This window comes from Callithrix jacchus, chromosome 8, assembly GCF_049354715.1.
Source record: "Callithrix jacchus isolate 240 chromosome 8, calJac240_pri, whole genome shotgun sequence".
In the NCBI taxonomy this organism is placed as follows: domain Eukaryota; kingdom Metazoa; phylum Chordata; class Mammalia; order Primates; family Cebidae; genus Callithrix; species Callithrix jacchus.
In genome coordinates this window covers 118,246,029-118,270,968 of record NC_133509.1, presented here as the reverse complement: position 1 = coordinate 118,270,968, position 24,940 = coordinate 118,246,029, and the positions used below count along the sequence as shown (strand labels likewise).

General features: G+C 34.2%; 1 long non-coding RNA gene across 3 annotated transcripts in view; it reads right to left on the bottom strand.

Annotated features, from left to right (window-relative positions):
• The window catches only part of LOC118145000 (uncharacterized), a 139,006-nt gene that overhangs the window by 74,707 nt on the left and 39,359 nt on the right, over positions 1-24,940 (bottom strand). For all 3 annotated transcript variants that reach the window (XR_013521738.1, XR_008474523.2, XR_013521737.1), the window contains exon 3: positions 912-1,158. This is a non-coding gene — a long non-coding RNA (uncharacterized LOC118145000). The remainder of the gene's footprint in view (positions 1-911; positions 1,159-24,940) is intronic.

The following is a 24,940-nucleotide window of genomic DNA, read 5'->3' as shown; positions in this document are numbered from 1 at the left end:
TGATGAAGTATTTCTTTTATAGTTCCAGAAACTACTGTAAGATAGCATTTAAAACAATCTGTTGATATGTTAAATAATGAAACATAGCTTTGTACAAAGCTATTTTATAAAATTGTTTTTTTTTTATTTTATTTTATAAAATTGTTTTTTAAAATATCTTTGTTTAGTTAATTTATAGTGCAGTATAGGCCTTAAGCCTATGGAAAATCAACTGATATGAAAAAAAATGCTTTCTCTTTTTTATTGACTTTTTAAAGAGAGTATATGATTTATCCATGGTAAAGTCTGAAAACTCCTTCAAGTTGCTGATTTTGCTATTTTATTAAGACTTTTTAGTTTTTACCTTATGAGCAAGTTTCGCAATTATGTCTCACTCATAAAACTAATATTGATGTCTGAAAAATTAAGATATTAGGATTGTAGTTCCCCAGAGAGAAACAACAGAAATAGCATTACTCAAATAACAATAGAGGGCATAAATTTCAATGTATTCTGCCTGAAGCAGGTGTTGAAATATATGCTTCTTCCAGCCAAGAAACTGTTTTTATCTATTGCTGGAATGTGTTTTATGCTAGTAACAATTTATATCACATTGTTTTGGGAAAGTCATTAAGAGAAAAAAAGGCAGCAAGAAATAATGTGTCATAACAATCTACAATAACTTTTTATGTGTCAATAAAGGTAAACTTCAATGCTCACCAGTGTGAATTCATGAAAATTATCTTCAAGTGTGTTTGGTTTTTCTCATGCATTGTAATGCTTATAATTTCAAATTAGACACTGTCTTGTTTTGAATGACTTGACTACCAACTTTCTGTCTTATTTGTCCTCTTATAATAGACAAAACTGATAAATACATATCATATGAATCAAGATGCCACTGTATCAATTACTTTTAGGTTAATCATTACCTTGCTTGGTGTAGTGGCTCATGCCTGTAATCCCAGGACTTTGTGAGGCCCAGGTGAGTAGACTGCTTGAATCCAGGGGTTTGAGACCAGCCTGGGCAACACAAAAAAATTGTCTAGGTGTGGCACATACTTGTAGTCCCAGCTACTTTAGAGGCTGAGGTGGGAGAATCATCTGAGCTCTGAGAGGTTGAGACTGCAGGGAACAGTGATCGCACCACTGTATTTCATCCCGGATGACAGTAAGACCCTAAAACAAGAAGAAGAACAACAAAGTTCAATCATTACCTATTTAGAGAGGGTCTGTGCTCTACTTTAAATTTAAAGCTCTTTTTAGCAAGTTATATTGGAACAGAGAAAGCAGGAACAGTGAGTTTTGGTTAATGCTTCCAATAACCAATTATAAAGCAACTCTCAGATATAATGTTTCTTCTTTGGAGTAACCACTGTTTTATGTAGATGTTCCAAATTCCCTTCCTAATACATCATGTGTCTAAGGGGGGGTTTAAATTATAGTCTTCTTTTAAAAATTATTTAAATTGAGAAATGAAAGTTGTATATATTTGTAGCATACAATATGATGTTTTGAAATATATGTACATAGTGGAATGACTAAATCATGCTAATTAACATATGTTACCTACATACCATACTTTTTGTAATGAGAAAAAAATCTGTTCTCTTATCATTTTGAAAACATACAATGCATAATTATTTACTATAGTCACTATGTTGTACAACACATTTTTGAACTCATTCCTCTTGTCTATATAAAATTTTGTAACCTTTGACCAACATTTCTGGAGTCTTCCCCTCCACTTCCTGCTGCTAATAACTAACACTCTATTCTCTCCTTCTATGAATGTGATTATTTTGGTTTCCACATATAAGAGAAATTATAAATTGTTTTTCTTTCTGTGCCTGTGTTATTTGGTTTAACAGAATGTCCACCAGGTTTTTCCATGTTGTCACAAATGACGAGATATCTTTTTTAAGTCTGAGTTGTATTCAGTTGTGTATATGTGTATACATACATATGTATCCAGAAACATATGTATCCATATCCAGATACATATGTATGTATGGTTATATATATCACATTTTCCTTATTCATAATCTGTTGATGGACACTTTATTTGATTTTAATGATACTCTATAATTGTATTACTTGGGACATATTTATCCCAGGTGACAAGAGCTCTTTTGAGCTCTTTAAAACAGAAAAAAAATGATAGTATAAAGAATTCATTCTCCTTAGTTCCAAAGATCTATATTGCTCTAAGGGTCTCAAGAATAACCCTCTGTCTCTGCATTTTGGTATTTCCGATGTTACCATCTTTAATTTGAAAAGAACAGTAAAAACATGTAGATTAAGCAACAGCCTTGGTAATAGCTTATAGTTAGTGATCACTTATAATGTCTAGTTTAATATACCAAGTAACATAATTACCTTTATGTGCTTGGAAGCATTATGTACTTAACTGTTACCCTAATTTTATATCTGAGGAAACAAAAGATTAGCTTAGTAACATTTGTAGGCAATAGTTAATTTAATTTACAATGTAAAAACTCTTACCAACACTTTACAAGTTAACATTTCCATGCTTTATGACACAAGAGAGATCAATGCTGACATCTTTGATTTCCAATTTAAATTTCTGAAGGAGGTACATCAATGTGTTGGATTTTGGTCAAGAACCATCTCTGGCGGGCACGGTGGCTCAAGCCTGTAATCCCAGCACTTTGGGAGGCGAAGGCGGGTGGATCACGTGGTCAAGATATCGAGACCATCCTGGTCAACATGGTGAAACCCCGTCTCTACTCAAAATACAAAAAATTAGCTGGGCATGGTGGTGTGCGCTTGTAATCCCAGCTACTCAGGAGGCTGAGGCAGGAGAATTGCCTGAACCCAGGAGGCGGAGGTTGCGGTGAGCCGAGATCGCGCCATTGCACTCCAGCCTGGGTAACAAGAGCGAAACTCCGTCTCAAAAAACAAACAAAAAAAAGAATCATCTCTGCGCCCAGCAACTGGTATCTTATTACCCTGTCTCTGTAATGTCTCTTTCTGGCGATCCAGAAATAATTTTTAAAAATTTTACATCCTAGATAACTTGAGACTCTGTAAATTGTCTACATTTTTGGCAACTTATACCCAATTTGAAAGATATTTTATTCTATCTATTTATAATTTATTCATTCTCCCTTCAGCTTCTCTTAAAGCAGTAAATTTTACATTGAATTCTTAATTTTAATCACTATAATTTTTATTTCTAAAAGTTTTTCTTTTAAAATCAATAGTTGTAAAAGTACTTCTTTTTCTTATTGGCCATTTTGTGCAGCGTTTTGTTTTTTCTAATTTTTGATTACATTTTAAAAACATATTGAACATTCTTATTTTTGTAATCTCTATTTGATCCTTCCAACATATCAAGTGGTAGAGATATAATTGTTCATTACTAATTCCTCTCTGTAGTGACTTGTTTTCTGTGATGTAGTATTAGTTAGTTTCAAACTCAGGATCTATGGAAATTTATCTTTAAATATTCCACTCCTTTGACCCTTGCATGTTTCCTACAGAAAGATTATAAGCTTGGACTATACCACGTTCCTTGGAGACATTGCCAATCCTAAATCAACTTTAAATTCATCTTGGTTAGTTGAGCTATACAAGCAATATAAATTCTGCCTTCAAAACCCTTACAATAAGTAGTTTAGAGCAGGAATTCTCAAGAAAGCCACACTACTCTCTGACACAGAACAAAATTATAAGCATTTTCTACAGGCTTCCTGGCAAGGAGGGGCATGAGGATGTCACACCATTTAAAGATAAGGCTTTATCTTTAAACAGGCATGCCTGTCCAAACTTCCTGCCTTAAAAGAGGGCTGAGCTTTGTCTCTCTTTCTGTGTAGACTGTTCATGAAATCTAAAACATTGACCACCAGGAACTGACAGTGCCTCTCTGGACAACCACTCACATTAATGTCCATTGATCACCCTGGTTTCATAGTATCTAGTCAATTTAGTGTCTGAGCTTTCTCTTACTTTCTTCCCAGTTCAGTTATGCTCATCATTTTATGTATTTTGTATAAGGTACAGGAGTACTGTTAAAAATCTTCTACATTACCCTTTTATAATAAACATGGAAAATGTTTTTGCCACTTTGTCCAGTCATTCATACAAGTCAGAGAACTGAACAACAGATAAAGTGCAAGGATGCTCATCACAGTCTTATTATTATTATTATTATTATTTTGACACAGAGTTTCGCTCTTGTTACCCAGGCTGGAGTGCAATGGCGCGATCTCGGCTAACTGCAACCTCCGCCTCCTGGGTTCAGGCAATTCTCCTGCCTCAGCCTCCTAGTAGCTGGGATTACAGACACACGCCACCATGCCCAGCTAATTTTTTGTATTTTTAGTAGAGGCGGGGTTTCACCATGTTGACCAGGATGGTCTCGATATCTTGACCTTGTGATCCACCCGACTCGGCCTCCCAAAGTGCTGGGATTACAGGCTTAAGCCACTGCACCTGGCTCACAGTCTTATTTATGAGTCAAACATGCGGGGGAAAAAATAGAAGCAATATAGGTAAGAAATGGTGGCTTAGACAAATAATAGAACTTCAATCGCCTTTTTAAAGTAATGTTTACTAAGAATATTTACATCATCATATTATAAAAAGTAAACATCATATAATAAAAAGAAAAAAAAGTAACAAATTTATGTATTTTTACCCTAATGTAGAGCACACACACAAACACATACACACACAGGAAACACATTAAGTTGTCAATAGAAATTTTGTTTGGATGATAAGAATATCATTGTTTAATTATATCTGCAACTCTTTCAATATGCGTGAAATTATAAACATTAGTTAACGTCTCTCAGGCTCAAATTTTCTAGCAATCTCATGATAATTATGCTAACATTGAAAATCTTTCTGAGTATAAATTGAGGTCACATATACATTACTTTAGTAACTAAAGTTGAGTAAAATTATATGAATCATTTTATATATTCCTGTATTTTAAAACTTCTTATAAAGAATTTAAAGATATTGATTATATTCATAATAATAAACAGTAATATTAATATTAAGAGGAAAACAAAACAAATCCTTTTATAATACTAAAATATACTGAAAATATCACATTAATTTTTGTCATCAAAAAGCTTTTCAATGTCAGTCGTATTACTTGGGTCAATGTAAAGGAACCTATCTGAATATAATCTTAAAAAAAATCATGTTAGTATGATACAAGGACATATCAGTTTTAGACCATTTTGAATGCAGACTCTACCCTGCGTTTTGAATGCTACTTGCATCTGAAAGTGTGTTGCGCTTGTAATCTCTAGAAACGAATCACAGAGGAAACAGCTGAACAGCAAATTGCTATGGATTATTTTTGATTTGTACGGGCTTAAATAACAGAGGTCATCAGTTTCTTTTGTTTCTTCAATTACTATCCATCTTATTTTTATCAGCTATGTTAAAGCTTCATTGACAATTTCGCTTTAATATAGATAATATATATTAAAAATAATATAAGGGTCCAACTAATTGGCTTTCAACGCACTCTTTTTATGAGATAATATTGCTGATGCCCTGCTTTCTTTTCACCCTTTTTATGTAACACATGATGCCAGTCTATTTTTCACTTTGATTTTTACTTCTGAAAAGATCAGCAGAATGTTGTCAGTTAGAACTTAGCCTTTTATACTGATTCTCCTCAAAACAGCAACACAAATATTGCCAAAGTACCCTAAAGGGTACAATTCAGCTTACATCCTTATGCAATAAAATATAGACATTTGGCTGTTTCTAAAACCCAACACTATGTATGCCATACTTTTAACTTTGTCCAACAACTACACTGTAACTGAAAATGGGCACTCTTATAACAAAAAAAGAAATCAAGTTTCCTGACCGGAATCCTGAACTCTAGAAATAACCCAAAGAAATCATCAGATAGAGAAAATAACACCTGTATTATTGAAAAGCTAGTTGGAGATACAGCATATTTGAGAGAAAATATAAGTTTCCAAATTTTCCCCAATTTATTCTTCTTTATGGCCTTTTAAAAGTACATTTATGGAAGAGTTTGAATTTATAGAGCAGACACAATTCATACTCACTGAAGTTGTTGCCTCTCTTGAGAGAGAAGAAAAAAAGTCATACTCCATTAACCCGGCTCAGGACCCTTACTAGATCAATTCAACCAGTCCAGAAATGTGGATTAGAGGCTGGCCTCCATTAATAGGTAACCCTTTCCACCACCACACAGGAGATATACCAGAAAGTTTCAAATGACAACTCATTTGTTTTCATTTTCCTGATCCAAGTAGATCTCCAGTAACCATTTCAAGAGAAATTTCAGATTGGATATTAAAAGTCAAACACTTTGTTGTCTTATTGAAGAGGGGTAAACATTTTTTGCTACAATCTATTCTTAAGAGTTATTCATAGATGTGTCCAAGTCTTAGAACATAGTCTAGCAAAACCAATAACAAACATTTCATATATACATAAATGTGTAGGAAAACTTATCTCTCCTGAAGACATGTGTACTGAATTTTATGTGGAGTACCATGAAGAAAAAAGTTCACAGAATTTTTTTCTTCCATTGTTGAGAACATGAACCTCCTAACAGTAGATAACGTAACTTAAAAACAGCTTTGTTTGATTTTCTGAATCTATGAAACATACATAATGAACAAATTAGCTTGACACTGCCATCTGTGGATGTAACATTAAGATGTGTGATCAGGTGGATACAAGACAGTCCAGTAGAAAAGTACAGAAGAGAAATTTGGTTTGAAGCTCATTTCTGTTATCATCTAGTGTTGTAGCTTTGAAAAATATCTTCAGATATTTGTGACTTAATTCTAGTCTGTAAAATTATTCCTGGAAACACCTTTTTTTTATTATTATTTTGCTGGAATAGGACAGTTGTTTCCATAAATAAACTCTTAAGTTTTTTTTTTTTTAAAGAACTTCCTACTCACATCTTCAGTACGCAAACTACTTGGAGTATGTGAGGTTACAAGCAATAGGAACTCAGTCTAGCCAAAGTGAAGAATGAAGACAAAAGACAAATTGTTTAGCAGTATTAGAAATTCTTAAAAGGCACTTCACAGTTTGAGAAAAACAAACCCACAAACAAATATCCAGATATTGTATGAATTACTAGGCTTTGGATAGCTTCAAAGTTTAATTTCTAAGTATTAGAAATTAAAGAAAAGTCACTTCAAGGGAAATTTGGGTAAAAAAAAATTCAACTATTTTTTCTATTCTAAGAAACTCCATTAATGATTCCAAATCAAAGAAGAGCTAATTTACAATCTTCATCAAATTCTTATATGGACTATGCCAATTGAAAAAAAAAGTGGAAGTAACATATTAATTTTGGACAGAGTGGACTACACAGTAAAGAAAGTTATCAGGGAAAAAGAAATGTATTACAAAATGATAAAAAGGTCAATTCTCTAAGAAGATATAAGAATACCTAACCTCATACACCTAACCACAGAATGTCAAAATATGTGAGCCAAAAATTGACAGAACTGCAAGAAGATATACATGAATTCACTAGTATAGTTGGAGACATCAGCATAGTTTTATCAAAGATGGATATACCCAGAAGGCACAAAATCAGTAAGGACGTAGCTGAACTCATCGCACCATTAATCAACTGAATGTGATAGATACCTGTAAACTAACTACTTTATCCAACAACAGCAAAATATACATTCTTTTTAAGTTCTCATAGTACATTCACCAAAACAGATCACATTCTGGGCCATAAAATGCACCTTAGCTAATATAAAAGAATATACATCATACAATGCCTGCTCTCAGACCACAGTAGAATTAATCACTCAATAACGTAAATAAAAATAGCTGAAAAAAATTAAAGATATAGATTGAATGACACATTTCTAAACAACACATTGGTTAAACAAGAAATCTCAAGATAAGTTTAAAAATATTTTGACCTAAATGAAAATAAAAACATGATGTATCAAAATTCGTGGGTGCAGTGAAAGTAGTCCTTAGAAAAAAATGTACAGCATTGAATGTAAATATTAGAGAAAAAGAGGGTATAAAATCATTCACCAAAGCTTCCCCTTTAGAAACTAGGAAGAGGGGCCAGGTGTGGTGGCTTACATCTGTAATCCCAACACTTTGGGAATCCAAGGCTGGTATAGCACGAAGTCAGGAGATTGAGACCATCCTGGCCAACATGGTGAAACCCTGTCTCTACTAAAATATAAAAACTAAGCCAGGCATGGTGGTGGGTACCTGTAGTCTTAAGAAGTGGAGGAGGCAGGGGAATCACTTGATCCTGGTAGGTGGAGGTTACAGTGAGCTGAAATCATACCACTGCACTCCAGCCTGGGTGAAAGAGTGAGACTCCATCTAAATAAATAAATAGAAAACTAGAAAGAAAAAACAAATTAATTGAAAGTAAGCAGAAGAAAATAACAAAAATTATAGCAAAAATCAATACCTTTGAAAACATGAAATTAATAGGTAAAATAAATGAAACCAAAAGCTATTTTTTTTTAAATCAATGAAGTCAACATGCTTCCAACCAGGTTAGCTAAGAAACAATGAGCAGGCACACAAATCACTATTATCAGAGATGAAGGTGGGAATATCACTACACATACTTTGAACTTAAAAAAGAAAATGATAAAAAAAATTATGAAAAACTCTATGTGTAGAGGTTTGATAACCTGAATGAAATGAGCCAATTCACTGAAAAACACAATTTGCCAGCATTTACCCAAAAAGAAATAGGCAACGTGAATACAGCTGTATCTATTAAAGAAATTGAATAAATAATTAATCAATAACCTTCCAAGACAGAAGATATTGGTATCAAATTGGTTTATTGGTAAATTCTACCAAACATTTTGAATATAAATTAAAACAGTTTTCTACAAAATCTCTCAGAAGATAGTAGAGGGAAGTCCTCCTAACTCATTTTATAAAGCCAGCATTACCCTAACACCAAAATCAAACACATTACAAGAAAAGAAAACAAAACAAAACAACAGTCCAATATCTCTCATGAACAAAGATGCAAAAATCCTCAACAAAATATTAGCAATTCAAATATAACAAAGCATAAAAGAATAATTCACCACACCCAAATATAATTTATCCCATGTACACAAGGCTGATTCAGCCTTTGAAAATCAACTGATGTGCCCCAACACATCAACAGGCTAAAGAAGAAAAATTATATGATTATATCAATAGATGCAGAAAAAGAATGTAATAAAACCCAACATTCATTAATAAATTTTTTAAAAAACTCTCAGCAAATTCCAAATAGAAGGGGAGCGCTCTCAACTGAAAAATAATATGTACAAAAAGCTACACATAATGTACTTAATGGTGAGAAACTCAAGGCTTTCTCACAAAGATCAAGAACAAGTCAAGAATGCCCCCTCACCAATGTTTTTCAGCATCTTAAGGAAAACACTACTGAATGCAATACAAGGGAAAAAAAGGAACTAAAAGGTATACAGGCTGAGAATGAAAAAATAAAGCTGTCTCTGTTCACAGATGACATGATTGTCTATGTAAAACATTTGAAAAAATTGACAAAAAATATCCTGGAACTAATAAGCAATTATAGCAAGTTTACAGGATATAAGGTTAATATACAAAATACTAGAAATAAACAAGTAAAATTTGAAATTAATAATACAATGTCATTTACAATAGCATGCAAAAAATAAAATATTTAGATATAATTAACCAAATTGGTAAAAGAATCATGTGACAAAACCTACAAAACTGTAATAAAAACTCAAAGAACTAAATAAAAACATTCTACATCTATAGATAAGACTCAATAATGTCAAGATGTTCTTCTCAACTTGATCTATAGATTCAGTGAAAACAAAATCAAAATTCCAGTAAGTTATTTTTCACATATTTATAAACTGATTTCAAATTTTATATGGAAAAGAAAATGACCCAGAATAGTCAACAAAGTATCAAGGAAAACTAGTTGTAGAACTGACATTCCTAAACTTCAAAATTCATGTAAAGGTAGAATAATCAAGCAAGTGTAGTATGGGTGAAGAATAAACAAATGGGTCAGTGGAACAGGATAGAGAGCCCCAGAATAGACCTAGTCAAATACAGTCAACTAACCTTTGACAAAAAAAAAGCAATGGACACACAATGAAGAAAAGATGGTCTTTTCAATAAACAATACCAAAATAACCAGACATCTAGATGTGATAAAATAAATCGAGATATAGATTCAAATCTTTCACATAATGCACAAACAGTTAACTCATAATGTATCACAGAAATAAATGTAAATTGCAAAACTATCATATTCTTAGAAGATAGCTTAGGTAAAAATCTAGATAACCTTGGGTTTGATGATGATTTTTTAGGTATAACACCAATAGCACAATCTAGAAAAGAAAGAATTAACAAGCTAGATTTTATTAAAATTAAAATTTTCAAATCTGTGAAAGACACCATCAAGAGAATGAAAAGACAAGCTGTAGACTGAAAGGAAATATTTGGAGAAACAGTATCTGATAAAGGATCATTATCCTAAATACACAGACAACTCTTAAAATTCAACAGTAAGAGGGGTCCAAAGTGGCTCCCGCCGGAGGTCATGGCGCTCACGAAGGCGAGGTCATCAGTTCAAGTCTAACCTGAGCAACCTCATAAAGCTCAAACTGATTGGCAAAAAAAAAAAAAAAAAAATTCAACAGTAAGAAAAAAATTAAATAAATAGGCTAAAAACCTTAATAGTTACTTCACAAAAGAAATTATGAAGCTGGCAATAAAACTGTGAAGAGTCTCCATCTCATATGTCACAGATGCGCAAATAAAGGCAATTGATACTGGTACATACCTGTTGGAATTGCCAAAATCTAGAACATTTACAATAATACCAAATGCCAGGGAGATATGGAGCAACAAGAACTTTCACTCTTTGCTGGAGGGAATCATGTGATCTTTGCTGTTTACCCAAAGAAACTGAAAACCTGTGTCCACAAAAACCTGCTCATGGATATTTATAGCAGCTTTAAAAATATATATATTGCTGAAACTTGAAAGCAATCAACATGCCCTTCAGCAGGTCAATGAAAAAAAAAGTGTAATACATCTGAATAATGAAATATTATTCAATGCTAGAAAGAAACAACCTATCAAGCCATGAAAAGACATGGAGGCAACTTAAATGCATAATACTAAATGAAAAGTCAGTGTGAAAAAGCTACACGCTATATGATTCCAACTGTGTGACATCTTAATAAGGCAAAAGTATGGGAACAGTAAAAGATCCCCAGTGGCTGCTGGACCTAAGGAAATCAATAGGAGGTGGACAGAGGATTTTTAGAGCCATGAAACTACTTTGTGTGATACTATAATTGTGGATATGTGTTATTACAAATTTTTCCAAATTCAAGGAAAGTTCAACACTGAGACTTAGTGTAAACTATATGTTCTGGGTGATAATGTGTGAATGTGAGCTCATCAGTTTACTGGGTGTACCACTGTGGTGGGGATATTGAGGAGAGAGGCTATGCATGTGAGGGCAGGTGATATGTGGGAAATCTCTGTACCTTTCTCTTCATTTTGCTGTGAACCTAAAACTGCCCTTAAAAAATAAAACCCTTTAAGAATAAGTCTTATACATGGTTTCTACTTCAACCAAACCAATGAATCGAAGGCCTTGGGTTATATCATGAGGAAGATTTCCTGAATGTCTTTTAAATGTTTCTGTTCTATTAAAATTGTAGCATTTATATGTCCCCATTCCCCTGTGCCTGTTCCAATTTACATTTATGTCCCTGATTAAATCTAACCAGTGCCCCTTCAGGTATAAAAATCATATGTTCAACCAGTGGTGCAATGAATCTAGCTCATACCAGCAAATGAATTCATTATGTGTAGCTCTTTCCAATGTTTCATTCAGTGATGTTATGGTGTTAACTTGAAATTAGCAATAACAAGGGTGTTTTAAACCATAAAAACTGGCAAACACTTCAAATCAGATTTGTCAACCTTCCAACTCACTGTCCCTCTTATTCATACCCAACTCACTCTAGGTATACTGGACTGGATTAGAAAATGAGCTTTGTCCTCTGTTGGTCATAGCAAATATACTTTCCTTTTCCTAACATGAAGAATGTGGTACAACGTTGCTCAAGAAAACAGCCATTAGTAGAGACATAAATAGAGATGTCCTAGGGGCTCATTTCATTCCTGTGTCCTGGAAATGAGTGTACAATAGGCTCAGAATGTCTGAGTTTGCTTACTGGAAGAAAAGGCAGACACCACGGACTGGATTCTATAGGACTTCCTTTCTAACCAGATCCTTTCTTGGACCAGGAAGTACCATTGGCACAGAGGCCCCAGCTATCCCCTACTGTCCTCTCACTATGAATGACAGGATCTATCTCTACTGAAGTACTTCCATGCTGCCTTCTGTCCAGCTGTATCTGGCCTAAACATGCTGTATTAGTCCATTTTCACACTCCTGATAAAGATATAACCAAAGCTGGGAAGAAAAAGTGATTTAATTGGACTTACAGTTCCACATGGTTGGTGAGGCCTCAGAATCATGGTGGGAGGTGAAAGGCACTTCTTACATGGTGGTTCAAGAGAATATGAGGGAAGATGCAGAAGCAGAAACCTCTGATAAAACCATCAGATCTCATGATGCTTATTCAGTCCCATGAGAATGGTATCACCTCCATCATTCAAATTCTCTCTCACCACATCCCTCCAACAACACAAGGAAATTATGGGAGTACAAGTCAAGATGAAATTTGGGGGAGACACAGAGCCAAACCACATCATTCTGCCCCAGCCCCTCGGAATCTCATGTCCTAACATTTCAAACCAAATCATGCCTTCCCAACAGTCCCCAAAAGTCTTAACTCATTTTAGCATTTGCCAAAATGTCCTCAGTCCAAAGTCTCATCTGAGACAAGCCCCTTCCACCTATGAGCCTGTAAAATCAAAAGCAAGCTAGTTACAATGGGAATACAGGTATTGGGTCAATATCGCCATTCCAAACGGGATAAACTGGCCTAAACAAAGTGGTTACAGGGCCCATGCAAGTCTGAAATCCAGCAGGGCAATCAAATTCTAAAGCTCCAAAATGATCTGTCTTGACTCCATGTCTTATATCCAGGTCACACCGATGCAAGAGGTAGGTTCCCATAGTCTTGGGCAGCTCCACCCCTGTGACTTTGCATAGTATAGCCCTCTTTCTAGCTGCTTTCATGGTCTGGCATTAAATGTCTGTGGCTTTTCCAAGTGCATGGTGCAAGCTATCAGTGGATCTATGATTCTGGGGTCTGGAGAATGATGGCCCTCTTCTCACAGCTCCACTAGGCAGTGCCCCAGTAGAGATTCTGTGTGAGGGCTCCAAACCCACATTTCCTTTCTGCACTGCCCTAGCAGAGGTTCTCCATGAGGGCCCTGCCCCTGAAGCAAACATTTTTCTAGGGATCCAGGCATTTCCATACATCTACTGAAATCTAGGTGGAAGTTCCCAAACCTCATTTCTTGATTTCTGTGCACTCATGGGCTCAACACCACATGGAAGCTGCCAAGTTTGAGGCTTGCACCTTCTGAAACCATGGGCCGAGCTGTACCTTGCCCCTTTTAGCAACAGCTGAAGTGGCTGGGATGCAGGGCACCAAATCTCTCAGCTGCACACAGCCTGAGGACATTGGGCCTCACTCAGGAAACCATTTTTTTCCTCCTAGATTTCCAGGTCGGTGATGAGAGGTGCTGCCATGAAGACCTACAACATGCCCTGAAGACATTTTCCCCACTGTCTTGGGGGTTAACATTCAGCTCCTTGTTAATTATGTAAATTTCTGCAGCCAGCTTGAATTTCTCCTCAAAAAATAGGTTTATCTTTTCTACTGCATCATCATGCTGCAAATTTTCTGTATGCTCTGTTTCCCTTTTAAAACAGAATGCTTTTAACAGCACCCAAGTCATCCTTTAAATGCTTTGTTGCTTAGAAATGTCTTCCACCAGATAGCCTAAATAATCTCTCTTAGATTCAAAGATCCACAAATTCTAGGGCAGGGGTAAAGTGCCTCGAGTCTCTTTGCTAAAACATAACAAGAGTCATCTTTGCTCTAGCTCCCAAAAAGTTCCTCATCTTCATCTGAGACCACCTCAACCTGGTCCTTATTGTTCATATCACTATCAACATTTTTTTAAAGCCATTCAACAAGTCTCTAGAAGGTTCAAAACTTTCCCACATTGTCTTGTAGAGAATACTGAAGCCCTGTGTGCTCTGCTAGCTGTCTTTGTGTAACAGTTTGGAGATAATACTGCAGCAACTCAAAAAGATTACATTTGCCCCTAACAAAGAAGTTATCAGAAAACATCATATATTAATGTTTTGTGGAATAAAAATATAGTTATAATTGCTATCGAATAATGAATGCCTATAACTGACATACACATAAAATAATTTATATACACTATTTCAAATCAGTTTTATGAGACTATTTTCTATCGATCAATCTACATCTATCTATCTATCTATCTATTATCCATTTATTGCCTCCTAATAAATAAAAAAAAAAACACTCCAGTCTTCCATTGCTAAAACATTTTCAAAAGTTCATTCATACCTGGGGTTCCAAAGCCATTATAAAGGACATTGGGCAAGGTTGTTTACCCACAAGTTTGCATTATGAGACAAAACAAAATATTCTCTAAAAATTCTGAAAATATTTCAATTTTCCATGATTTCTTTAAAAAATAACAACAGTGTGCAACATATTACATCTAAAATTTTATAACAATAGGAGTCTCAACCCCAAATTCAGAACATCTGTTTGACTGTCAGATCTTTCACAACTCATCTTGTGATTTCAAAAGATCCTTATCAATTGATATAAACTGTCTGTTTACTCATCTGCAAAATAGTAATTTTGAAATCTCCACAATACCAGAGGACACTTGTAAAAATGAAAACAGATAACTATTTTGAGACACTGTTAAATAATTGTGTTTTCTATACACACACAGTATAATTAGTTTTAATTATAAGATGCAAAGATAAATAAAAATGTAGTACTGTTTTACCCGATTGAGTCCAGCCTTGAACTCTGAATTCAATTTATAACTCTCTTTATTCTAAAAACGTATCAAAATTCATTGGAAATAACTGTTCTTATTTCCTGTTGTTAAATGGTGATATTCCATTGCTGTCCTATGTTCTCTTCATCTCCTAAAGCTCTGCAAAGCTGAGAAATTTTGCAGCAAATCTCTATTGAGGTGTTCCTTGAAGCGCACATTTCCTGAATTTTTTCAACTGATTTGATTATTATGGAGAGCATCATCCTGAACTGGATTCTTATATTTTCAATCTGTATATTATTTCCCAAAACCTATGATAAGGATAGAACCTCCAGAGGAAGCAGGCCTCTCTTTACCACTCATGTTGGCTGCTCAGCCCAATTCTATCAGGTTAAATTGGGGAAGCCTGTGACTTAGTTATACAAGTGTTTTCCTTGGACTGTGAATTCCTTGAGCCTTATTGAGCAGAAATAAGAAATAATTTTTTCTTTTGAGAGAAAAAAACAGAATAATACTGTAATGACATTCAGAGAGGAAAGAGTTCATGCCAGGAAAGGCTCTATTTCTCAATCACCTGTGACTAATGAAGAAAAGGAAAAGTTTAGATAAAAGTTACAATGAATTTAAATATTGTCTATCTTTTTTGGTTCTCATTTTTATAGTCATGGTAGAAGCAAATGTTAGTAAGTAAATAAATAAATGAATAGGCTGTTTCTCTGAAATTTTTCCTTCCCTTTGTCTCAAGCAATGTAAGAGCAGGCAACATTACTGTGAGACATCTTATAAGGAAATGGTCAAACAAAGCTCCTTTTACCCAACTCGGAGTTCTTTCTGTGACCAATACTTTTGAGTATTTCAAAAGTTAATATTCTTAATTATAGGTGTTTCCTTTCTTTATTATTGTATTATATTTTGTGTAATTTAATTGTACAACTGAGAATTACTGAGGCATTAAGAGATTTCTTCTGGTGTTTTAAGTTAGTTCAACAAATTCTGAGAATGAGAATGAATTATGTGGAGACCATTTTGTATGAATGTTTGAAATTTTTATACTTGTCTGCTCTCTTTTTTCAGCAAAATAAAAGTTTTGGGGCAGTAGATGCATAAGAAAAAGTAATCACTGCAATATCTGGTCTATAAGGATTCTAAGTATCTGTTTAAACCAAAAGTAATTTTTTCAAACACCTTTAACATCTGGCCAATAAATGTATTTTATATTTTGCTATTTTCATTTTTTAGATAACTCTAACAAGCATAGTATTAAGCTAATAACTTTATATCTGTTGTTTTATGAAGTTATATTTCAGACTTATAGTTATTCATAACATGGTTAAGAACATCTCTTTCAGTGACGAATTAATATTTTCAGTCTTAATCTAATGATTTTTTGTAAATATTTTAATGAAATCGTTTTTACAAAGCATGGATTGGGTATAAACATGACTAAAAATTCATTTAAAAACACAAAATATCCCTTTGTAAATTAAAGAATGAGAAGAAATATGGTTTTGTATTTGATTGGGATCAGCTCTATTTTTTTGCAGAGTTTGTATCTGATAACTAATCTGGAGTCATTCTGTATGCTTGGTTTGGCTGACATTTTCAAGGGTCATAAAATGCCAGATAAAGTAAGTCTGATATTTTTGTTAAAACATTATTTATCTGTTGTTAAGTGTTAAGTTTGGTTAAATTGACAGCGAAATTCAGCTTTTTAAATGGCTGAAACATCCAACTATGACCAAAAAAAAAAAAAAAAAGATGGAATTGAGCAGGAAGTTAGAAAGTTATCAGAGAAGCCCACATAGGATTCTGTACTGGAACACAAGATTTTTATCAGTTCCCCGTTTATATATGGCCTTGAATAATATCTTTGCTATTTTTTTTTTGTTATATCCTCAGAACTCTGTCTGCTAATTCTTCTTTTGTAATGGTAACTATAGGCGCTACTCTCTATTCTTTTCACTGCTAACCCAATCTTGGATGGGAAAAAAAGTTGTCTTTCCATCTTTCCCCTTTCTCTTTGTCTAGAAAGACACAATTTTCAATATTCCAAATATTCTCTTTTGTTTTTACTCATAATCACTTGAGAGTAATAGTTAAAAATAAACTTGGCAAGGGTTCAAGGTTTACTACTCTGATTCATCAGACCTTAGTAGATGTAGTTCTCCACTGCCTTTAGAGAGGGAATTTGATGCTTCATTGGGTTCCCATTAATTTCCTGTAGCAGAAAATGTTCCCTTCCGTTCCCTAGTACAATAAGATATAAATATTTGGTCTTTGTCCCTGGTCTCTGGCATAGAGCTCCTAAAACCCTTGGAGTTTATTAGGTTGGTACAAACGCAATTATGTTTTTCACCATTAAAAGTAATGGCAAAATACTATGTTTTGTATACTAGTGAGATGACATATGGGTTTCAGGATGAGGGGTTGTGGTCAGAAAAAACAGTAATTCATTAGAGATTTGAACTTTCAGTCACACTTTGTGACCACCAGGGAGGGGAAAGTGGTTGGAGATTGAGTTAAATCACCGATTGCCAATGATTTAATCAACCATGAGTATGTAAGGAAAGCTCCATTAAAAAAAAATCTCAAAATGATAGGACTTGGGTAGCTTCTGGGTTGGTGAACACACTGCTGTTCTGTGAATGTGGTGTGCTCAGAAGAGGACATGGAAGTCCTGTGCCACTCCCACTACCATAATGTCAGATACATTTCTGCCATTTGGCTATCTCTGAGCTGTTTCCTTTAAAATAAACATGTTAACTTTAGTGATGCAGTTTCCTGAGCTCTGTGAGTCATTCTAGTTAATTATGAAACTTGCGAAGAAAGTTGTGTGATGAACCCTCAAATTTATAACTGGTTGGGCAAAAATACAGGTGGTCCCTGGGGCTTACAACTGATGTCTCAAGTGGAGGCAGTTTTGTGAGACTGAGCCTTAACTTGTTCTGAGCTAACTCTGGATAGTTAGTGTCAGAATCAAATTGAATTGTTAAATACCCTATTCATAGCAAAGAATTGAAGCATTGGTTGTTGCTATGGAAAAAAATATATATATACTGGCTGCCTTCACTTTTAGAGTGTAGCAAATGCATCTTATATCCTCTTCCTTGTTCTTACAGCCTTAAGATGCAACCAAGACAGAAAAATGTGTACAGAAAATGAACATTTTCCATCCTTGAGAGCTTCTAGGCTGCATGGGAACTACATTGGTAGACCACAGCCTGGTACACTGGGCATTTTGTCAACAACATAATAGATTAAGTGCTACTTTTATCTGGATTTATATAACTAGATGATTAGATGATCCAAAGTATTGTCAGTTTGGTGCAGGAGGCCCTGAATATGAAGCAGTTATTTTCTTAACAACGTTTTAAGGGTTGCTTTATTGAGTGATCACCATGACATTTGGAGGTAGCTTGCTACTGTCTTTAAGGGGCTGTGAAGAGGAAAGACCTGAAATTATTTGGTAACACAAATATTACTGATTCATAAAATAAAAATAAGGACACGTTAATATTAAAGCCATACTTTTGTTGAGTGGCAATGTTTATCTTCTGACCAGGGCCTCTCATCCTCAGCAAATATCTACTATGTTCCAAGCCTTTAATCGAATCTAAGCATGTGCTTTGGAAGGTTTTTGTGTTTCGTTGCTGGACACTATTATCATTCTTCAGTGCTCTTCTTCTGAAAACCGTGGTTTTTCTTGGTGGTCCCTAATGCTCCATATAGTTAGTAGTTCCCTAGAGGGTGTCAACTTTGATAGTCACAGCAGGTACATCTATTGCTCTGTTAATTGGCTACTCTGTGTAATACTTTCTCCATCTTTTCCACTAAACCCATTTAACACGTAAGTCATCAAAGCTGTATTCTGTTCCATGGCAGAGCTAGAAAGAGTCAATTGATCCTTTTATGCTATAATATAATTTCATGAGTAATGAAGGCTAAAAACTTGGTTGCAATGTATTTCAAGGCTTAATCAAACAGTAGTCAGTACGCTTACTGACCAGTCACCTCTTCTCAAAGACCTGGTTATACAACGTCAAGGATAGAAAAAGAAACACATTTCAAAAATTGTCAGTCAGCTGTGCTTCAAAGTACTCTTTGTACCTTCTGAAGATCAGTACTTGATTTCTACATTAATGTCATGAGATCTAGCTATTTCTTACCTTAGAGCTAATCCTTTCATAGAGAAAAGTCTGGTCCCCGGCAAACAGACACTCAGTAGCTCACCATAGCGATTTGTCAAGCACTCTAAGATAAGGATAAACTTCCAGACTTAGATGGAACTTGAAATTTGTTGCAATGATTCTCTAGCTTAAAAAAAAAAAATAGAATCCCTGGGAACTTACTTTAATAATTCACTGGATGGTATCTGCCTACTCTAGATTTAACTTAACCTAAAACTTCCTGAAGCAAGCATAATATTCAAAGTTAAGGTAGTAGACTGTAAACACATAAAGATTGCTTTCATATATAATGCTGTGTTAAGTCATTTATATCCATGACTTATTGAAAAAGCGAAAAGAAAACAAAACAGAAAACTTTTCTTCTGACGATGCATCTCATTTCAGGAACATCTAAATCATATTTGCTAAAGAAAGTAATAAGAGGAGTCCCAGCTCTTTGCTAAGATTTCTAGTTAAATTTCTTTCTCTGAATGTTCCAGTCTTAACTCACCTTTATTTTGGTCCTTAGGCTTTGGAGAAGAAACATATCAAGGTCACTGTGGTTGTTATTCTCTTATGTACCACCAATGTTTATTTTTAATTTGTGACTGGTAAATAAAGCTTTAATAGGATTTTAATGGCATGTTGGACACACTTCAGTGTCCAGAGATCTGGCATCATATTTAGGAATGTCATTATCTAGATTAATTATCAACAGTGGACAGATATCATTAGTGCAATGTGAAAATGAGAGAGGTTGTAAATGAAATTTTCTTGGTAGAAAAGCCAGAGAAAAACCACATCTGATTTGCAACTATTTAGTATTTCTAAACATTTTTCTATCTATCTGTTTATTTATTTATTTATTTATTTATTGTGATGTGTGAATTTTTGTTTTTGAGAATCTGCCTAAAATAATTCTGGAGAGGGATTTTAATTAGCTTAATTTCTAAGGTCAACTTATTTTTAAAAAACTAGGCATGTGTCTGGGTGCCTAGTCTTTAAGAAGAACAAAGAAAACAATCTTCTCAGTACACACTTTCTCTTCTGAATTTTATTGTGTTTCCACAAGGAAAGGTTAAAATATATTGTGGCATGGTCTTTGTGTAATTTATACAATATACTCACAAGTTGGTCTAATTTCAACATTTGTAATAAGTAACTAGAAATGGTCTAGGAGAAAGCTATCTTTAAACATTTTATTTCTCTGTCAAGGGTCTCCAAACTCTGTAATACCTAATCATCATGTCACACTATTGTGTTTAATTATGGATGTTTGATTTAAATTATTATAATTAACATGAATATGTTTATGACATTTGCACAGGGTAGCAAACTAAACTATTTTCCAGCAATAGTTGTGGAAAATAGTTTAGATATTTAAATAATAATTAACATTATTATGCTTATTTGGGGGATTGAATACAAACATACCTATTTGATTTTGTCAAATCTAAATGCCTAGATCATAAAATCCATTATTATTTTATGTGCCACATTGGTAAGAAAGAAATCTAAACCATAATGTTTCATTTTAGTGCTAATCTATAGGATAATGTAATTTATTTGAAGACATTTTAGATGGCAATTACACTCAGCATTTGTAGTTTTAACAATGTACATAACTCATTTGAAGGTATGACATTGAGGGTAGCTACGACTGAGTTTAATTACTGAAAAGAAAATGACAAGTATGTCACCCTTGTTGTCTGAAGCACAGTGATCATAAGGTGAATCACGATTTCAGATACATAAAAATGCCAAAAAATAGACCTTAGAGTTTTAGTATTTAAAATCCTACCTTCAGCCCCACTATCCTTTTTGCTTGAACAAGCTACTTTAGTTCTTAAAAAAATGTTAGTTATTTAATTCTGAAAATGGACATGACATAACCAAGGGTACCCACCACATCATGTTGTTGTGAAGATGGACGAAAGTCATCCTCAAAAGCAGATGGTCAAACTCCTTCTTCAATCTGTGTATGTGCTCAATAAATGGCTACTTTTAGCAGCAGCAGCAGCTGTAGCCAAGTACTATACAGATTTTCTGTGCCTAGGTTACAAGTGTGTTCTGCAAATTTACCATTTTGTGAGCTTGGAAAATTATTTAATCTTACTGAGCTCAATAATTTTATTTCCTAATAATATATGAGAATGAGAAGTCCCTTATATGACTTACTAAAAATCTGTGCCTAGATAAAGCAGTTGTGCTACTTTGCAGTTTTATTGCTAACTGGAGAATATTCCTCTTACATAATATATCCATCTGGAATGCTGCTTGTCATATAGAGAATTGCCAGACTTAAAAATCCATATAAAATGATCTGGCCTTTAGTTAATGACTCCGGACATCTTAAAGACAAAGGATTATACATAAATTTTTGAATCTTTTTTACTTAACTGTGCAATTTATGTGGCATTCAAGCATATAGCAGTGATTGCAAATAAATACATCATTTATATTTGCATCTGTATACTTTACTTTCTTTAATGGCCAGTGGTAGTGGTAGGATAGAAAGAATAATAAAATCACATGAATTACTTTTAAAATTTATATAATAAATAAAAATTACTGGATAAGACAAAGTATACTTGGATAATACATAATAAAAAATCATATTGGATTATGCAGTTAAAATAGAAGAGCATTTTATGATGAGTTCCTTTTTTTGTAATTTGTGTGGTTTGTGTGAAGTACCCTGAAAAATTCACTGTTTAAGTTCAAGGCTACAGATCACAGAATACAGTACCAAGAAAATTAAATGTGTGCCCAACTAGCAAATGCTGTAAGTGACCTTGAAGCCCTCTAGAGAACACGAGTCAACAATATGCCATTAACTTAGCTCAAGTTGTGTGTCTCAGCTCTGTATAAGAAAGAATGATTGGTGATCCCAAGGTTAAGAAATGATAGTTTTACTGTGGTAACACAGCAGATCTACTGTGTTTATGAGCCAACCTCATTTAATAGAGCCTGTTTTGAATATAATGAGTTCTAAGATGTAAGTAAAATTGATACTAGATTCATTCTATTATAACAGAGCTTGAGTTTCAGAAAGTTCCTGATAATCTGAAACTATGAAGCAATGATTTGTTAAAACATAAATTTGTGAAAGTTCTTTAGATGTTAGCAGACCTTCACAAAAGATTTTGAACGTAAAAATGACTTGCACATAATTTCTATTTTTGTGAAATAACAATTATTGTCAACTTAGATATTTTCATGTATATCCTCAGGATATTACTTTAATTCCCATTGCACTAATGAGAACACCAAGAATCAGAAAAGATAAATAAATTGCCCCATATCTAAAAGGTAGTATTTAGCTGAACTGAATAGTTTTTCTCCAAGGTCTTTATGTCCATCATGGCATTCAGCTCTGATATGAAGAAAAGATATCTGACAAAGGAATTAGAAAACTCTGGTTTGCTAGCTCTAGATTTTCTAGTACTGGGAAGAAAATTTAGCTTTGGATTCTATCAGGTGTTCTTGCCTACTATATAGGATTGCAGGATTTAACAAGTAAAAATGGAGAACATTCAGTTAAATAAGAATTTTACATAAAAAGTAAAGTATTTTAATATGAATATATCTCAAATATTTTATTGAGTATATTCATACTAAAAATATATTCATTGCTTTTCTGAATTTTAAAATTAACTGGTAGTCCTATATTTTATCTGGCAATCTTATTATGCAGAATAAGGGGACATAAAGCATCAGAAGGCAGATTTTCCCTTTCCTTCAATAATTTATAGTCATAGTTTAAAAGAGACAGAAACACAAACACATGAATGATTTTAAGGTAATATTGCCCACTGAAGTGAGTTGATGTCACTCACAAAAGTTTTCTTCCCCTACCTCCCATCTTCTTCTCATTACAGATGCATTTTACAAATCTGGCACATATGGCTTATTAGTGAAAAGTAAGACAATGACTATCTTCCATTGTCTACTGTGTTGATTAAAAAAATATGATGAGATTCAAAAGATGTTTAAAATGGTTCTGTCAGAATTTCCCTGCAGTTTAAAAATACTACCCTGAAAGAATAATGGGTATAAAACTCAGAAAGGCAGAGAGGGATCGTCTCCAAAGCCAGATTCAGTAGCTATCAGGCAGCATGTGCTCTGAATGGAGGAATTTCGAGGGCCAATATACATATATCTAACACAATTTAAAGATATCCTGGAGAAGGTATGGTCATCAGAACTTTAAACAAATTTTATGATGCAAAAAAAAAAAAATGGTCTTTATAACATATCTTATGAAAACTCCCTTGTTCATCTATTAAAATTAGTGGCAGCTACACCGGTGTTCATCTGCATGTATCTGATAAAATTTAGACCATTTGTCTACACAGGTTCATATGAACATTGGTGCACAGATTTGCATTCAGCCAGGAGTGAGTGTGTATCATTCTCAAGGCAAGGAGATAGGTCTCATTCTGTTAATAGAAACTGCTATACAATGAGGGACAAACATATTTCAGAGTGGAGTAAATATGAAAGTTTTAGAAAAATGTTAGTTGTAACAAATATGGATTTGGCTCCTGAGAAGTATGAAATGGGTAGTTGTGAATAGACAAAGGAATAAGTATAATATGGGTCAACATTTAAAATCCTAATTATAAAGGCACAAAATAATAAAAACTGTCATCTTGCATAGTGCATGGAAATTTCAAATCACTCCATGTAAAATGTTAACATTTGGATAAATATCTGCACCAGTTAGGATATGTTATACATCAGTAACTCCAAAACATAGTCACTTAATAGAGAAAAGGATTGTTTTTCACTCTTGTCTAATGTGGGTTTTTAGGTTTTCCTCTCATCACAATCACTCAGGTATCTAGCCTGATAGAGCAACCATCATCTTGATCATAGTTAGTTGCCATGCAAAAACAAAAAAAGTTCTGGATATTCTAGCACTGCTAATTCTGTGTTTGCTTATGCTCAATCATTTCTCTCCAAATTTATTGGCCAGAACTAGTATCAAAGCCCAGTGAAATCACAAGGAGACAAGGCAGCCTAAACTCACCATGATTCTAGAATTTGGAGAGTTTAAACTATTTGGCTAACAGTAATAAGAGCATTTATAGTAACCATTATTATTTCCTTTGTTTTAATATTAATGAATGCCAGCGGGACACAGTGGCTCAAGCCTGTAATCCCAGCACTTTGGGAGGCCAAGGCGGGTGGATCATGAGGTCAAGAGATCGAGACCACCCTGGCCAACATGGTGAAACCCCGTCTCTACTAAACATACAAAAATTAGCTGGGCCTGGTGGCATGCGCCTGTAGTCCCAGCTACTCAGGAGGCTTAGTCAGGAGAACTGCTTGAACCTGGGAGGCGGAGGTTGCAGTGAGTTGAGATTGTGCCACTGCACTCCACCCTGGTGCCTGGTGACAGAGTGACACTGTATCCCAATAATAATAATAATTATAATATATATATTTATATATATATAATTGAATGCCAAATAGTTTAGGAGATAAGCTCAGAAGTACATTCTACAACAGCTGGAGCTAATCGATAAAACTAATGAGAACCACGATGGGTCTGCATTGGATTTAAGAGCACAGCTACATATTTAAGGAGATATGTAGCATGTAACATTAAAGTGACTTAAAGGTGGCAAAGCTGAGTTCTGTTTGTCAAAAACACATATCATTATCATCTTATGCCAGCAACTATCCACAGCTTGAATGAAACAGCAGTGAACATAATAGACACCACCATTGCCCCACAGGAT